The following is an 18038-nucleotide window of genomic DNA, read 5'->3' as shown; positions in this document are numbered from 1 at the left end:
GTGTTTTATATGAACTTTTATATGATCCCATCCCAAAATTTCATGGTAAATATTAATGGGTAGATTTTCCAGATATGGAATCAAATTCTCTGAGAGCTTAGATGTCATGTCCAAGGCTGAAAGACAGTGGCTGGTAAGGCCAGCTCTGACTTGGTGCTTTTCTGCATTTCCCTCCAATGGCAACCTTCTTGGGGGCAGTTGAAGAGACATTTTATTGTTTGTTGCCATTTGTTTGTTTCTGTTTTGCTTGGAAGCATGAGATGTAAACCATAGAAAACGGCAGCATGCGAACCATTATTGGGAACTTACGCCGCTTGCTTAGTGAATGAAGTTTCACCCTTGTTTTTGTCTAAACACATACATTTAAGATAAGTATTCACCTAAACATGTCAAAACACATTGTCAGTATTTTGCAACAGTTTTAGATAAAATGGGATGTAGCAGCTGTCTTGAGTTTTTTTTTTTTTTTTTTTAAGATTCAAACTGATTTTTATCTATTTTGAGACAGTTGTATTTCTTGGAGACTGAATGATAGTCATTGGGCCAAGATGCCACTAAATAAAGTAGCAGTAGCACTGATACCTTTAATAAAACATGCTAAATAGTGTAGGCCCATTGTTGCTTTTAGACCTATCTGAAGCTGTAGTTTTCTTTAATTGTTAAGCCTTACGGAATGTGACTGGAAATGGCAATATGTCACTTGCCAGTTGTATATGAACTCTCAGTCAAGGTTTTTTAATCATAGACATTCTGCTACTAGAGATGAAAAGGCAGGAAAACTAGGAAAGACATAGCCAGAGGGGAGGAGAAGGAAGAGAAGTCATGCTTTTTATGGGTGCCTAGAAATTCTGCGATATTTAAAACACAGCTGTGTTTTTATCAATTATGTTTCAGCAGTAACATTGTAAAATGAATCTTAAATGATCAGTCACGTCAGGACAAGAAATACAAAGTAAGATTGAATGGGACAGTTTTTATATAAGAAACCTAGCTTTCAATTTTTTGAGTAGTTTTAGACAATTTGGTTTTAAGCCCTTTTCTTGCATACTTTGCAATAAACAACTCCAGTGTAAATCTTATCAAAATTAAAACTGTTCAAAAAAATCAGTCTTAGATTCTAGTAAACCTGGTCTACGTGGTTAGCATCTTTGCTGTGCTACATTTTCTGCCAAGCACGTCATTCACGTTATCTCATCCCATACAATCTTGTAACAGGCTTAAAAAATAATCAGAAGTGGCTCTGCCCATTATTTCAGCTTTGTGGGTTACTTTGTAGTATTTCTAAAATTATTTTATTCCATGCAGATACCATGTTAGGTTATAGAGCTGTAAAGATGAATGTGTCTAGTGCCAGAATGAATCCATGCCCAGGTAAATGCCCTTCTTTGTGATGGGCAGTCATGCGAAGTGTTTACCAGCAAGGACTTTGCCATTCTAGCTCCAGCCTCATCACGAGTTGGCACAGCTCAGTCGAGCTCTTTTCTTGCTAAGACCCAGGCTCTGAATTTGTTAAGTTGGGCTAATATTACTTTTAATCTCACAGGAGTGATAAAGATTAGATGAGATGATCCAGGTGCTTAATACCAATAACGGCTATTAGGATCGCATAGTAGTCCTTGAAGAGTAAGAATGGAAGGGGAACAGAGATCAAAAGAAGCCAACTGAATGTCTAAAAAGCTTCTTAGAGGCTGAAGTCACAGAACAGAGAACATTTATATTCTCCTGGAGAAGATTAGTGTTAAATCATACACACTTCTATGTGCATTGACATAATTTGATTCTCAATATTTTACAAATTATTTTCTCTCTATAATTGAATGTAATGAATGTTTCCCATGTTCACTTCGACACGCAATGCCATAGTTACTGTCTCTGTACATATAGCACTGTGTTTGTTGCTTCTGTTAGATTTTTTTCCTAAGGAAAGATTTCTAGGAATGTTGTTTATGCTTTGCAAACTTAATGAATGCATTTCTAATATTATGACAGTTCACCACAATTAATATAACTTTTGATACTTGCATTTCTTAATTTACTGAGTTTGAGGGCATTGAAATGATGCTCAAAAGTTGTTTTTACTGCCTTTGATTTCCAATACACATCACTATTTCTCCATATGTCCTTTCAGTATTTACGTCTGTTAATTCTTTCTTCCAAGGAACGTTTATTGAGGACCTGCAAAGTGTTACATACACTTATCAATCACGGCTAGTAAACATTTTTTGTCAAAGGCCAGATAGCATATATTTTGTTTTCATGTCATATGATCTCTGTTTTAGCTACTCTTGTCTGTCACTGTAGAGCAAAAGACCCCATAGACACCACCTAAACACATAGACTGGCTGTGTTTCAGTAAAGCCTAATGTATAAAACCAGATACTGGACTGAATGTAACCCACAAGCTATAGTTCGCCAACATTTGTTCTAGCTGCTGGGGCTACAATATGAACAAAATAAGAAAGAATTCCAATCTTTGCAGAAATATCATTTTAATGGGTGGAGATAGATAACATAAATAAGGAAATGAGAAGCAACAGATAAACTTTGCTGTCCTGTTGAAATAAGTGTAAGTGTTCTCATTGAGAAGCTGACATGTAATTAAGAGCTATGGTGACCATCTGCCTGGTCACTGCCTGGACAGGACTGTCCTGGTCTTATCACCTAAGATCCCATATCCTGGAAACCCCCCTGACAGTAGAAAACCGGAATATTTGGACCTCTAATGAAGGGGACAGAGTGAGCCCTGCGAGAATATCAGAAATGTGGTTCTGACAGAGGGATCAACCAGGTGTTTGGCCTTGAGACAACAGCGTACAGTGAGTGAACGAAGAATAGAGCCATGGGAGTGTGGCCTGAGCAGATGGGATAATTGGAGGGTTGTAGGAGAGACAGTCAGAGGATAGGAGAGGGGAAAGGTCCCGGAGGATCCCAGAGGATAGGAGTGGGCCCTGTAGATCAGCCTTTGGACTTTAACCTCTATACTGAGCAGTGTGGGAGCACAATGGGGGGATTCGAGAAGAGAAAGGGCATCGTGTGACACAGCATTTAAGAGGATTACTCTGGCTACTTATGAGAAAAGAACATAAGCTGAGAAGGGAAAAAATAAAAAACCTATTAGAAAATCATTGCAAAATGAAGCTGAGAGATGGTGTTACTTGAGAGATGACAGGAGCAGAGGAGATGGCCAGACACATTTGGAGTCAGAATGCTGTTTAAAGAAGGTGCTGATGGAATTTCCCTACACAGTGGTTGTGACACATGAGAGACATAGAAGAGTCATGGATGTCACCCTGCGTCTTCTCGTGCAACACTGGAAGAATGGAGTTACCGTTTATTGAGATGGAGAAGACTGTGAGATTGCAGATTTGAAAATGGAAAGAGCAAAAGAACCATTTTAGGGCTAGTAAGTCTGGATTGCTATTTAGACATTCTATGGAGTTTAAATAGGGAGTTGGATACATAAAGCTGGAATTCAGGAGAGATTCATGGAACTGATGGACACTCTGAAAACTGTCGACATACAGATGACATAGTCACTGAGGCCTACTGAGGGGAGGAAGGAGGTGGTGACGGTTGAATAACTACCTACCAGGTGCTGTGATCACTACCTGGGTGTAGGGATCATGCATACACCACACCTCGAAACACAAGATTTATGCAAGTAACAAACCTGCATGTGGACCCCTGAAACAAAAATAAAAGTTAAGAATAAAACATAAAAATAAATCCACATGACGCAAACTGGATGAGATCAACAAGGCAGTGAATGAATGTATTTAGGAAGAGAAGAGGTGAAGAGACTGAATCTTGGACACCCTACCAAGGATTGGAAGATGAAATGAAACTGGCATGATGACTCAGAAGAACTGGCCAATAAGATTAGAGAAAGCCTGAAGAGTAGTATCTAAAGAGACGAGTGAGTAAAACGGCATAAAATCATAAACAGTCAGCCCTCTTTACTGGTGGGTTCTGCATCCAGTTTCAATGAAATGTGGATGAAAAATATATATATTTTAAATCTAGAAAATGTTTCATTGTGGCTATGTCTACAATATAGCTAGGCATATGATGGCTGCATCTGTACCGACCATGTACTGACTTTTTTTTCCCTTGTCATTATTACCTAAACAATACAGTATAACAACCATTTCTGTGACATTTATATTTGGTATTATAAATAATGGAGAGATGATTTAAAGTATATGGGAAGATGTGTATAAGTTATATGCAAATAAAATTCCATTTTATATAAGGGACTTGAGCATTGTGGATCCTGGAACCAATTCCCAATGGATACCAAAGATGACTGTGCACATATTATTCCAGTGTAATTTTTATTTGGTTTTAATATTATACTACACTTGTATAAGATGTAACCACTGGGAGAAAATGAGAAAAAAGTATGCTGATAACTCCGTACTATTGTGCAAGTTCTTGTGACTATCTAATTATTTCATAGTTGAAAAATTTAGGAAGTATAGGAATGAAAAGAATTCAAGGATGAGGAAATGGATGAATGTTAAATGTCATTGAGATCTTGAGTGAGATGAATCCTAGGAACTGACTCTTGGATTTCTGGCTGTGGCTGACATGTGGGCCTTCTGCAGGAAACCCAGGAGGGTGAAACTCTGACTCAAGTGGGTTCAAGAGAGGATGTAACAAGGTTAAAGACCGCAAATGTGGACATCTTTGAGACGTGTTGCAGTGAAAGGAATTTCAGAAAGTAAGGCTAGAGGGGAATGTGGAGTCTGGAAGCAGATATGGAATCAAAAGAAAAGTCTATAACATTGTTTTTGAGTGGGGGCAATTGGAGCATGGTTATATGCAGAGAGCAATTCTCCACTAAAAACACAAATAGTCGTTTTGAAAGAGAAGAAAACTTGTAAAGTCGTGGCTTAAAAACTTGATCAGAGAGGAAAGGTAGAACACAAACAGGTGTACCCACTAGGTAGAAATATTTGCAGGAAAGATATTTTATAAGTAGGCATCAAAATTGAAGGTTATAGATTACATAATTTATCTTTCATTGCTTCTGTTTTCTTTGTGAAATGGAAACCAAAGTCATCAGGTGGCAGTGAGGATTTGGCAAGAGATGCTGGCAGCTTTAGAAGGAAGAAGGCATGAAACAGTCATCCCCCAAAAAGGGAGCAGTGAACAAATACAGAAAGTGAAGCGGGATTGCTGGGCATCATTATGGGCCAATGTAGGATTATGGCCATACATGTAAAGTTAGACCTTTCAGTATGTTTTTGGTTTTGGAATTCCTCCAGCTGTTTTACCTGCAAGGATATAAAAGTGGACTTGGCCTAGACTGGAACCAAAGGTGTTTTACTGTGATGATGGCAGAGTTATGGTAAATGCAAGGGAGTGCATTAGGCCATGAGCCCTAAGGATGGTAAGACAAGAGATGAGGACATGATAGGGACAAGGAAAAGAAAGTGAAGGGAAGGCAGAGTCAGGGAACTCTAGGTCCCATGAGTCAAAAAATTATGAGTTTAGGTGTTTGGGTAAGTGACCTGGTATGGAGAATTGGGCTCTGAGAATGTAGTCAGACTGCAGCTGTAGAAACTGATGCCTTACTGGTAGTGAGAAGATAGAGGGTGATGATGGGAATGGTGACGGCATGGCTGAGGTAGAGTTGGGCTGTTGGAAGAGAGGGGAGAATTAATCAAAGAGGTTATGTTTTTCCCAGGATTACCTGTGTTGACATTGAAATGACCAAGAATTTGGGCAGAGGTAGAGGTGAAGAGGCTGACAGTGGGCCCGAAGTTTAAATCTTCATGGAATAGTGGATTTCAAGTAGGGGTTTGTAGATGACTACAAGGCAGAGGGTGCCAGATTATTATGGGAAGAGACTCAAAGCTGGGCACATGAGGGAGGGAAGACCATGAGTCACCTAGAAGTAGCCATGAGATGCATGTGGGTGGGCACAGTCTGCCAGCAGGACCAGTGTACGTGGACTACGGATGTAAAACATTGGCTACTGAGATGACTTCAGAGAAGACATTCAGGTTTCCATCAGAGGAAGAAGGGAAGGAAAATATGTCAGAAGTAGTTGGAATGTAGGAAATTTTGTTTGTAATTGACTTTCAGTTTTCGAGGAAGTAGTAGGAGACATTCAGGAGCATAGGAAGAATTACGATTAGGGGGTCAGAAAATAAGATGTGTAGATCTTTAAGAGGATGAGCGTTGGAGGGATAAAGGGCGACACAGTAGACCAGGGCTTTTTGCAGGGTCTGTTGTAAAGGAAGACAAAGGATGTACAAGAGTACCCTCATGCCTCAGGCGTGAAGTAAGTGGGGTTGACTCTGTGAGAACAGGAGGGAGGGGGATGGAGCAGGAATGGTCCATATCTCTGGGTTCCTTTCATTTTGGCTCCTGGAGGAGTGAGCGCCTGTGGAGGTAGCCACATCCTGACCACCAACCCTTTGTGGCCCTTCCTTCCTCAATAATATCTCCTAGTATTACAAACTATTATATTACATATGTGGGTGTATTTCTTCTTTCTTTCCTGCATATTTCCCCATGCAATTGTAAAAATTGAGTTGGAATTATACATCCAATTGTATACCCTGCATTTTTAAATTTAACATCACGACTTAGAAATTCACTGAAGGAATATTATAAATGCTTGGTAAACATATTTGATGACCCTATGGTTTGAATGTATCATAGCTTATTTAGTGATGTATCTGCTGTTGAATATTTAGATTATTTCAATTTTTCTTTATGATAAACATGGCAGTTTGCTTCTAAGTAATGTTCTATTCTGTATTTTAAATTATGTCCGTAAGACAGATTTCTAGCAAGTTTTATACCCACAAAAGGGGCACAAAAATTTTAGAGTTGAGAAATAAACTTTTTTTAAAAGTCTGAAATTATTTGGGAGGAAATAGAAATCAGTTCATTCTGATTTGCACTTAAATTTAGAATTATTTTCCCCACTTAGAGAAATAAATAGATTCAAATGCATCTTTCCTTAAATGCCTTATGTTCTTCTTGGATTAAGTCAGTGGCGTTCAACCATTTTTTAGCTGTACCACATTTTCTTCAAATGCAAAATTTTATGATAACTCAATAAAGGAAACAGATTTTTAAAAATAGTTACTCTGATGGAAATTCGGTATGGGCACCAAACCTACCCACTGACTATTTTGCTGTTTGTAAACATTAACTCTTTGGCATGGAAATCATAGGAGCACAATTTAGAAAATACTGAATCAGACTGGGCGCAGTGGCTCACGCCTGTAATCCCAGCACTTTGGGAGGCCGAGGCAGGCGGATCAGGAGGTCAGGAGATCGAGACCACCCTAGGTAACACAGTGAAACCACGTCTCTACCAAAAATACAAAAAATTAGCCGGGCGTGGTGGCGGACGCCTGTAGTCCCAGCTACTCGGGAGGCTGAGGCAGGAGAATGGCGTGAACCCGGGACGGGGAACTTGCAGTGAGCCGAGATCGCACCACTGCACTCCAGCCTGGGTGACAGAGCGAGACCCTGTCTCAAAAAAAAACAAAAAACAAAAAACAAACAAAAAAAAAAACGAAAAGAAAAAAAGAAAGAAAATACTGAATCATGTGTTGTGTGCTAAGTTTAACAATCAAGTATTTATCTGCAACTTTCAACAATAACTTCAAGTTTTGTTCTGCATCATGTGTAAACAAGGGAGAGCTGACATTTTAAATAGCATTTATTTAATTCTGTCACCAAATTTCAGATTCCAAATAAAAAAATCATATAATACATATTACTGTCTGAAAACTTTGATATATTTTAATGCTTATTAGTATCCATGGAATAAAAGGAGCTTCCATTATATTAATAGATCACCTAAAAATTGAACAGAATAACTGTATTTGTTTTAATAATTACATATTTTAATACATTTTATATTGTATATGTGGTTTTTCAGTTAATGATGAAACTTGAACTAATTTTTCCAGCTGCCCTGCAACTTGCTCATATTTGTCCTTTTAAAATGTTTTGCTGTAACTATTTTGTTTTCTCTGCCTGCCTTGACTTCATTTCATGCAGCTCTGGTGAGTTTAAAAACAAAGAAAAAACCTCCTGGACTTGTGGTTTTCCTGCTTGCTGAAAACAAGCAAAGCAAAAACACACAAATAAACCCCTTATGGATTGCTACAATTATGAATCGTTCTTTTTGGTAATTAATTTTTATCTGAAATTTCGCTCTACTAAGAGTTCTTGAGGCAGTTCTTATAGACTACTTTTTTAAAAAAGTCATTCTTAAGAAAGCCACAGATCTCTATAACTAAATAAACTTTTCTTCTTCGATTCTTAGAGAGGATATGGTTTGATTCCGTGCGTAGCCCCCTAAATACATTTTGTCATAGTCCCAACAGTTGTTAAAGACAACTGAATAGAGGCTTGTTTGCAACTGATATAACTGTAGGAAAGCCAGAGTCATTCAATTTTCATTCACTGCATGAAAAAAAAAAGAGGAAGAAAGAATACTTCTATCAGGCCGCCTCCTAGGAACAGGTGCACGCAAGTGCAAGAACAGGCTCATAAAGCTTGCATTCCATTGCTTTGCAGTCAGCAAGCACCGAGAGGTAAGCATACAGGATGGAGAGGTGGGAAGTAATCTAGGTGAGTGCTCGTTTAAATATGGTGGCCAGAGAGGGCGGGCAGGAAAGTGCCTTGTGAGGGGCTCTGAAGTCAGACAGGGAGATGCGCTTCTCAGGCAGGTGGTCATTGCAAAGGCCTTAGGGCAGGAACATAGGTGCCCTGGCCCCAGGAAGCAGTGTGGCTAGACCCAGTGAGGAAAAGAGGAAATGGGAGCCAAAGGAGGTGGAGGATGAGGAAGAGGAGAAGCCAAGATTCCAGCTCACATAATGCCTTTCAGGGCCTGGTAAGCTTTGGTTTTATTATGAGTGGTGATTTGAGTAGTTCACAGCTTTGAATAGAAAATATATAGAAGGCATGTTCTATGAAAGTGGGCATCAGTGCTTGATTTCACTGAGAAATAGTAAAAGTCGTGGCCAGGCTCGGTGGCTGACACCTGTAATTCCAACACTTTGGGAGGCCGAGGTGGCTGGATCACGAGGTGAGGAGATCGAGACCATCCTGGCTAACACGGTGAAACCCCGTCTCTACTAAACACACACACACACACACACACACGCACACAAATTAGCCGGGTGTGGTAGTGTGTGCCTGTAGTCCCAGCTACTCGGGAGTCTGAGGCAGGAGAATCGCTTGAACCCAGGAGGCGGAGCTTGCAGTGAGCCGAGATCATGCCACTGCACTCCAGCCTGGCCAACAGAGCGAGTCTCCATCTCAAAAAAAAAAAAAAAAAAAAAAAATACGAAAAGTCCTGGATTCTCTCAGTGACAAAAGAAATATGAATGGTGATATAAGCCGTAATAGATAGTGGTGAGTTCCTTCTGGTTCCAGTCTGGACTTCATTTTATAGAAATCAGATATTCTGACATTGCCATCTGCATGTGCAGATTAAAAGGAAAAGGACATAAACGAGTGCTGTTCCCTCTCTTCCTTACCTATGGATTTGACAAGGGGAAGGATCAATAATAAATAAAACTAACATCCCAAGAATATTGCCATTATTTATTTATTTATTTATTTTGAGGCAAGGCCTCACTCTGTCGCTCAGGCCAAGTGCAGTGGGGTGATCTTGGCTCACTGCAACCTCTGCCTCCCAAGTTCAAGCGATTCTTCAGCGTCAGCCTCCCAAGGAGCTGGAATTACAGGCATGGACCACCACAGTCAGCTATTTTTTGTATTTTTAGTAGAGACAGGGTTTCACCATGTTGGCCAGGCTGGCCTCAACCTGCTGACCTCAGGTGATCCATCCATCTCAGCCTCCCAAATGCTTTTCATTTTTTGTTTATTCCAGAGTCATGATCCTGTTGGTGAATGATCCTTACTCCTGCGCACAAAGTCAATATATTTCTGTCCCGGAATTCTCAGCAACTGCATGAGAATGCACCCAAAAATGTCATGGGGAATTTGCAGTACATAAATCATCTGTGGTTGATATGTGAATATCAAGTCTCCTCGGCCATGGCGCTTTCTGTTCCATCTGTTGGGAATGCTCTTCCTCCAGCTCATTCCTTGAATAGTTCCTTTTTTTCAAATCTGTCCTAAATATTGTATTTTCAGAAAACCCTTCTCTGCTCATTCTAGTAGAGAATTAGTTTTCGTATGTATTGAATGAATAAATTAATTAACATAAATGCATGGTTCTGCAAAGTCAACTTCTAAGCCAATTCCCAGTGATTTTGGCAGCCAGCTCCTGTTCATGGGGACCAGGGAATTAAAAGACAGTGCTTATGCTAGCAGTCGTGGGTCTATTAATGCCAAGTGCAAATGAGATTCTGACACTATTTATTCTGATTTTAATGTTTGCTTGTATACAATAACTCACTTCCAAATATTTAGCTGAAACAAATCAAATGAGGGAGTCTTGAAAGTTCTTCTGTTGTTTGAAGTGGGAAGAAAGCACCAAATATAGTATCCATGGGAGACACCCTATGTTCTCTCAATCGAGAGTTAATTTATGACTGCAAACCTTATAATCCCATGTGGAATGTCCTTACACAATAAAAGACAATTCAGAAAAGAAAGAATGAGCCAATTCGTTGAGAAAGGCAAGTGTCTCGCCACATGATTTGAAACTGGAGATAATTCAGTGTTCATGTCGGCCACCATGTTGAGACAGTGGCCCTGCAAAGCACTTTGTCTGTGTCTAATTGGTTGCAGAGGGAGTGACCACCCGGCCACGTGTCTCTATTCAAGGAGCCAGACCTGCCCCTACATTACGTTTTCTGCAAGTACAAAGAATGTCTATAGGCTTGAAACTTTTTTTATTATTTTATTTTATTTTCTGTAAGTTATTGGGGTGTAGATGGTATTTGGTTACATAAGGAAGTTCCTTAGTGGTGATTTCTGAGATGGTGCACCCACCACCTGAGCAGTATGCACTGCACCATATATGTTGTCTTTTATCCCCTTTCCCCCCTCCCACTCTTCCCCCCAAATCTCCAAAGTCCATTATATCATTCCTATGCCTTTGCATCCTCATAGCTTGGCTCCCGCATATCAGTGAGAACATAGGATGTTTGGTTTTCCATTCCTGAGTACTTCACTTAGAATAATAGTCACTAGGGAGGCTGAGGCTGGCAGATCACGAGGTCAGGAGATTGAGACCATCCTGGCTAACACGGTGAAACTCTGTCTCTACTAAAAATACAAAAAATTAGCTGGGCATGGTGGCGGGCGCCTGTAGTCCCAGCTACTCGGGAGGCTGAGGCAGGAGAATGGCGTGAACCCTGGAGGCGGAGCTTGCAGTGAGCTGACATGGCGCCACTGTACTCCAGCCTGGGCAACAGAGTGAGATGCCATCTCAAAAACAAAACAAAACAAAAAAAGAATAAAGGATAATAGTCACCAATCTCATCCAGGTCAACTTTGTAACCTAACCAGCTGAATCTTTTAAAGAAAGTAACTATTTAATACACAAATTTATTGAAATCTAAAATATATTGTAGAATGGTAAAATGAAGGAAAGAAGTAAAATCCCAAATAAATATGTTTTGTTTATAATAGCAATTTATGTTGCTAAAAATACTACTTCATTTTTATGTTTTCGTTGTTACTGAATATAAAACAAAAATCCAGATATATAATAGATAAATTAGGCCATTTTATTTTACTGTAAAATAGACTTTCCTTTAAAAAAAAATTCATGGCAGAATTTATTTTAAAACAAAAACAACAGCATCTCTAATATGTTTTAAATATATTGTTTGTGGATATACTCTCTCAGAAACACATAAAGTTCTACACCTACTATGATTGAGAATTCCCAAGTTTCATTCATTATTCATGAATGTTACTGGGATGTTTTCTAGATGTTAAACTATTTCTTGACAAAAGATTGAAGGAGTTTTTAAATCCCTCATAACAATTATATTACTATAATACCACAATTATATTAAAATGTTTATATTTCTTAGTCTTTATAGTTAAGTTGAAATATACATATGTATACAGCTTAACATAGATAAATTTGTTCTGCTTTTTCACAGATCAGACATTATACCCTTTTTTCTGTTTTACAATAGAGTATTTACAGTGATTAATTTTAATTTTATTTAGTTGGTCATATATTTTCTGAGTCTCTGAATGTTTTCCAGTTGATGGTTTTTTTGTTTTGTTCTGTTTTCTAAAAAAAGAAAAACATTTCTCTTTTGGTAGCTGTGAAAGAGGAACAAAAACAAACATTTTATCACACGTTTTGGATGTGATTAAACTAAATAGTTCACATAATGACCTTGGTGTAGAATATCAGACACGTACAATATACTCAATGGACATCAGACCCTAAGTCGGGTAATTTGCTCGGTAATATGAGCCCTCTCAGTGTCACTCGCCTGTGTTGGTAAATCGCCTGAAGCACTATGTTAATGCATGTTGATATTAGGAACATACAACTAGATCAGTTTTACTCTTCATATTTATGTATTTTCAGAATTTATCTTTTTAATGTATATTAGAAGGCATTTCAGTGTTGTTTTAATTTGAATGCCTATCATAATAAGAAAGGGTGAAACTTCACCTGTGTTTTTTAATTTTGGTTTGTTCTAGAATTCACTCTTATTTAAATTGCCATTTAAAATCTTTTTTTCCCATGTATCTGTTTGTGTCTTGTTATTTACTTATCTATTTATTTATTTGTTTGTTTGTTTGTTTGTTTGTTTATTGAGACAGTGTCTTGCTCTGTTGCCCAGGCTGGAGTGCAGTAGGGCAGTCTCGGCTCACTGCAAGCTCCACCTCCCAGGTTCACACCATTCTCCTGCCTCAGCCTCCCGAGTAGCTGGGGTTACAAGTGCCCGTCACCACGCCAAGCTACTTTTATGTGTTTTCAGTAGATTGGGGGTTTCACCATGTTAGCCAGGATGGTCTCGATCTCCTGACCTCTTGATCCACCCTCCTTGGGCTCCCAGTGTTGGGACTACAGTCATGAGCCACCACGCCAAGCCTGTATCTTGTTTTTTAAAATGCAAATCAAGTAAGTATAAATAATATCCCCCTGCTGTGTTGTTGCAAATATTTTTTTTATTGTGTTGTTTTTCTTTGTATACATTTATTTTGAAAAAATTAAACAGGTAGATTGGTTTACTTATAAGGTTATTTTTGCTTCAGTAGCATTCACAATTTCTGTTTAGTTGAGATAATGCTTAATTTGAGACCATATATTATATTTTAATGTAACAAGTTACCCAATATTTAATATATTCAAACATTTTAATTTGTGTAACAGGTATTTTGTATGAGGGAATTTTTAAGTTGATATTTTAAAAATTTCTATTCAGTTCTTCCAGTATACTTTGTTAAATAATGTCTCTTCCCTCATCATTTATGATGTACATTTAATCATATTGGGTCCTTGTAACACTCCACACTGCAGGGATAATGGTTCCCATTTCTGTCAGCAAAGCTTTTATCCTTTAGCGATATGTGGGAGCAATTTAATATCTTTAGCAGCCAAACTGGAAGATAAGTTCACAAGTAAATATTATATCAAAAATTAAGTAATTAATTTTTCTCAGTCGAAATGGGCTTTGAAAACTGTTTCCTCTGTGGCATTATTTATAAAATTGATCATCCTGTAGAGCTTCGTAGATCTAAGAGGAAACAAATTGATTTATTTTTGAAAACGTTTTGCTCATCAAAGATAGTAGTTCTGTAGCTCTTCTTCAAATGCTATTATGTTTAAAATGTTGCTGTTTAGAAAGTAAAATCCCTTACAAAAATAGTGGAGAAATTAAGAGTTAAAAAGTTTTGTTAGAGAAATACTTACAGCACTATAGGAGGTGCTTTCAAACACAAACACATACATACATACAAACACATGTACACTCATGCACACACACACACACACTTACAAGCACCAACACTAATTTTGCCTCATTCTGTACTAAAGATTTTCTGTGATTTAAGCATTTTATCCAATGAGTACCGTGAAGTTTTTTTGTTTGTCTTGTATGTATACTATTCAATTTATCAATCACATTATCTTAATAATCTTCTACTATATTTTATGTGGAGTGCTATACAAAGAATTCTAATATATCTTGCATGTATTATTCTGGCCTGATTCTAACTGTAACTCATTCCAGAATATTATATGGACATTAACATATCTACTGAAGAAACGCAATAGTGATAAGGTTTGGGAATTTTGTTTGTTTGTTTGTTTGTTTGTTTAGAAAGTCAATCTTTTTTTTTATTATTATACTTTAAGTTTTAGGGTACATGTGCACATTGTGCAGGTTAGTTACATATGTATACATGTGCCATGCTGGTGCGCTGCACCCACTAACTCATCATCTAGCATTAGGTATATCTCCCAATGCTCTCCCTCCCCCCTCCCCCCTCCCCACCACAGTCCCCAGAGTGTGATATTCCCCTTCCTGTGTCCATGTGATCTCATTGTTCAATTCCCACCTATGAGTGAGAATATGCGGTGTTTGGTTTTTTGTTCTTGCAATAGCTTACTGAGAATGATGGTTTCCAGTTTCATCCATGTCCCTACAAAGGACATGAACTCATCATTTTTTATGGCTGCATAGTATTCCATGGTGTATATGAGCCACATTTTCTTAATCCAGTCCATCGTTGTTGGACATTTGGGTTGGTTCCAAGTCTTTGCTATTGTGAATAATGCCGCAATAAACATACGTGTGCATGTGTCTTTATAGCAGCATGATTTATAGTCCTTTGGGTATATACCCAGTAATGGGATGGCTGGGTCAAATGGTATTTCTAGTTCTAGATCCCTGAGGAATCGCCACACTGACTTCCACAATGGTTGAACTAGTTTACAGTCCCACCAACAGTGTAAAAGTGTTCCTATTTCTCCACATCCTCTCCAGCACCTGTTGTTTCCTGACTTTTGAATGATTGCCATTCTAACTGGTGTGAGATGATATCTCATAGTGGTTTTGATTTGCATTTCTCTGATGGCCACTGATGATGAGCATTTTTTCATGTGTTTTTTGGCTGCATAAATGTCTTCTTTTGAGAAGTGTCTGTTCATGTCCCTCGCCCACTTTTTGATGGGGTTGTTAGTTTTTTTCTTGTAAATTTGTTTGAGTTCATTGTAGATTCTGGATATTAGCCCTTTGTCAGATGAGTGGGAATTTTTTTTTTCCTCTGTGCTACCTTAATTGTTTTTTTCTTCATTTTATTTGACTTTTCTATTTTGCCTTCTTTATGTCATCTACTCCTTTCCCAACAAAGTTACCCTTAAATTTCACCACTTGTCTGCTGCAGTCAGTGCTCTGGTCTTACCTGGATTCAGTGAGCATAGTACTCATGCTGGCCCAGTGAACTATGGGTCTCCATGATCCACTCATTCATCAAGGGAAATTCTAGGAAAATGTAGATAGTAAGGGTCTAAGATCTTAGACTCAGGGGACCCAAATATTAGACAGGGACATAACATTGCAGTTTATCTAGCTCAACCACTGGCATTTTAAATAGAAGGAAACTGCATGGCAGTGAGGTATGCTCATTTGATCAGGGCTGGTACTCAGGGTTGGGCACCAGCACAGTTCTATCAGCTGTTAAAATAAAAAAGAACACTCTTTTACCAGTTAACTCATATCCACTACCCGGAGCCCTACAAACTCCCTAGACACCTTCTGCAGGTCATCGAACCTTCCAGCAGTGGAGAAAGCAGGGGGCTAATGGCTGCAGGGTGGGGGCCCTGGACTCTGTCCTGGAGCTATGGCTGGTGTCCCTGTTATGTTGGCTGCCTGTAAACACTCCTGTCAGATAGGTTTAAATTCACTTCTGGTCAAGGTTACTGAGAGGTTTTCCCAGAAGAATCGGTTAAGCTTCTTATTCTATACACTTGTATTCTATGTTTATTCTATACCATGCACATAAATACGACTATTTCAAAGCTTTTTAAATAACAGAAAGTGATTCAGCTCATTGATTGCCATGACAAAAATTCGTAATCATTTGATGTCAGTTTTTTTTTCCTTTTTTAATTTTCCCCTCTGAAACATTGAAAGGGGGGATTTCTTGCCAACAAGGTGAATTATGAAGAATGTATGTAGTTTCAGCAGTTGGATTTCAATTAATATGTCATTAATCTTTCAACTACATCATTTTGGTAACGTGGACTTTGATAATTTTCTTTTAATTCCACACATCTATGATATTTTATCTTCTTAGGTAATAAAGGTATTAGAACTCTTTTCTTCTGCATCTGTTTTTACATTGAGATGACTTAACTTTTGTAGTATATAATGAATTCAGAGAAAAGAATAAAATCTAAATATTAAATAAAATTATATGATATATTTATACATGAAAAACAATTATTACTCTGGAAATATTTATGTGTGTGATATGTTTATATAGAGTTATTTAATCAATAATAAAAGCAAATATCTGTCTCTAGTGATCCTGTTTACCTCATCCCTTTATGAAGGAGATATTTATATTTGGGTTTAAAGAAAAACAACGTAGAGTATGAGTCACTTTTAGTTGTTAACCTAATTCACCATTATCCCAACCCAAGGGGCTTAGAGCTGAATTCTGCACAATGTCTGAATCTCAGTAGTAGCCAGTATATTTTTCCTCATGGCTGGAATATGTTCTTCCTCTTATTTTTATATGGTACTGATTTTTATCTGTATTTTCAAAAATACAATTTTGACAGGGAACTGTATATGTATGATCACATTCCCAGTAGCTGTTCCCAAGAGTGTAATAAAAACTGTGGCGAGCTGAGCAGTTGTGCAGCTGGTTCTCAGTTGACCAGGGAAGTATGTGTGCTTGCACAGTGGTGCCCACGGAGGGTGGGGGGCAGGACAGACATTTGGCTGTTCCCAAGAATGTAATAAAAACTGTGGCGAGCTGGGCAGTTGTGCAGCTGGTTCTCAGTTGACCAGGGAAGTGTGTGTGCTTGCATAGTGGTGCCCACGGAGGGCGTGGGGCAGGAGAGACATTTGGTAGTGGGCACCGGAAGTACTTTTGCACTTTTCAGATTGCAGTATACACACAGTTATTTTTATTCGTGTTCAGTTTTACACTTTTAAAAGGAAACACTACTGTGGTAGCATAATTTTTATAATCTGTGCACTTAATAATCATTAATCTTAAAATAAATTTGGGATCTAAAAAATGAGTTTCCTGAGATGTCCTACAAAACATGGGCAGCCCTTTCCACAACGTCACGTGCTTTGGATGGGCGTCACAGACTGACTAACTATTAAAACATGAGAACACCCATCCCTCACGTAGTCTTGATTTCGTTCATACTTGAAGGTAGTAATTTTCCTCCAAGTGTACCTCTCAAAGACATCCATTCTAAAGCTGCCATTAGCATTAGTTGACATAAACAGCATGAGAATGCCTAGTGTGTAGACCAGCCTGGCATCCCGTAGGAAGGATGGAAAATGCAATACTCCAAACTCTGGGAACAAAAACCGTGTGCTGTCAACTACCCCTATGCCCCTGGCATTCTTCTGAGTAAACTGAAGGCAGCTAATTTGAAGGGACCTATATCACCCTCTTACTGTTGCCGACAGCATGGGTTCTATTTTGACATTTTTGTGAGGCTTAGATCCTGCCAAAATAAAACGAACATCGCTGAAAGATGAAAGAAATATTGGAACTTGCAACTTGGGAAGAGTTAATAAAAGGAGGTCAATTCCTCTCACTTTGGTATAATTTTGGTGGAGAGAGGGTGGGTAGGGTCGAAGATATGCACTTTGTAAGAGCTCAGGCCGGTCACACAACCTCTGCTTACAGCAAACTCCCCGCATCTTGGTAACAGACTGACTTTTACATATCATCCACATTGCAGTATCAGAATTAATGACTGTTAAATATATATTATGGATAGGAAGTATTTGAGGAAAGAAAGAAAAAGAAGAAAGAAAAGGAAGAAAGAAAGGAGGGAAGGAAGAAATTTTAAAAAACATGCTTTAAAACTTGTTATTTTAAAATACTTCTCTCTCATATATGTAGTT

At 38.4% G+C, this 18038-nt stretch overlaps 1 protein-coding gene across 2 annotated transcripts in view; it reads left to right on the top strand.

The window, feature by feature from the left end:
- CSMD1 (CUB and Sushi multiple domains 1) overlaps window positions 1-18038 on the top strand; it is a 2070470-nt gene that overhangs the window by 979641 nt on the left and 1072791 nt on the right. The gene's annotated exons all lie outside the window — the stretch shown is intronic.

Source organism: Pan paniscus, chromosome 7 (assembly GCF_029289425.2).
Source record: "Pan paniscus chromosome 7, NHGRI_mPanPan1-v2.0_pri, whole genome shotgun sequence".
Classification (NCBI taxonomy): domain Eukaryota; kingdom Metazoa; phylum Chordata; class Mammalia; order Primates; family Hominidae; genus Pan; species Pan paniscus.
The sequence above is the reverse complement of the archived record's forward strand: the minus strand, read 5'-3'. Positions and strand labels throughout refer to the sequence as shown.